Source organism: Camelina sativa, chromosome 12 (genome assembly GCF_030686135.1).
Source record: "Camelina sativa cultivar CO46 ecotype springtype chromosome 12, ASM3068613v1".
Taxonomy (NCBI): Eukaryota; Viridiplantae; Streptophyta; class Magnoliopsida; order Brassicales; family Brassicaceae; genus Camelina; species Camelina sativa.
Genome location: NC_141891.1, coordinates 28774921 through 28775826, shown reverse-complemented (window position 1 = coordinate 28775826; position 906 = coordinate 28774921). Strand labels below are relative to the sequence as shown.

The 906-nt window shown below is 46.0% G+C and overlaps 1 non-coding gene across 1 annotated transcript; it reads left to right on the top strand.

The window, feature by feature from the left end:
• Positions 1-799: 799 nt before the first annotated feature.
• On the top strand, positions 800-906 carry LOC147931015 (small nucleolar RNA R71). Its single transcript, XR_015576805.1, has one exon. It is a non-coding gene; the product is annotated as a small nucleolar RNA R71 (small nucleolar RNA).

The window sequence follows — 906 nt, the reverse complement described above, 5'->3', positions numbered from 1 at the left end:
CAGTTGATTGATCTTTGGTGTGGGTTGGTTGTTGTGGTGGCCTTCCAAGTATCGAACCTTTGTGTTGAGTGATTCGTACTTGGCATTGAGGTCAATGTATCCTGAGTCGATCTTGTTGCTCATTTCCGCGAACCGTTTTGCGATGTCCATAGAAGCTGTAGCCTGTTGCTGAATCATTTGCTGAATAAGACCTCGTAACTCGGCTTCTTGTGACTGGTTCGGTGGACCTTGGTGTTGTTGGAACCCTGGTGGTTGGTTGTAGGGCCCTTGGTATTGTTGCTTAGGTGCATAGCCTTGGTTGTATTGGACAAAAGGCTTTTGTTGGGTCTGGTTCCCTTGAACTACAGATGGGTAGGTTTGGTCTTGAGGATTCGCAACATTCGGGTTCTGATAAGACAGATTCGGATTCGGCTTGAAGTTGTTGTACCCTCTGTTGTAACCTCCTTGGTTGTTGATGTAGTTAACATCCTCCAGCTACATAGTCTCCCCATCTTGTTGTTGAAACTGCTCTTCCTCTGATATAGCATGTACATGCTTCTGCTGGTTGAGGAGCTGATCGAGCTTGTCATTGAGGGCTTTCATGTTCCTCTTGTACCTGGCATCTTCCTCTCCTGTAGATCGCACAGAGCGATCATATTCCTCATTGTAGTTGCTATCAGATTGAGCCAAGTTCTCAACTAGGTCCCAACCTTCATCAACATCCTTTTTGAGGAAGTTACCATTGCTTGCAGTGTCCAGCAACATCCGTATCTTGGGGACCACTCCTCGGTATAGTGTGCTCAGCAATGAAGTATTACTCAATCCGTGATGTGGACATCGAGTAGTGTACCCCTTGAAACGTTCCCAAGCTTCATTGAACGTTTCGTTGTTCTTCTGTACAAAGCTGGAAATTTCATTTCGCAGCCT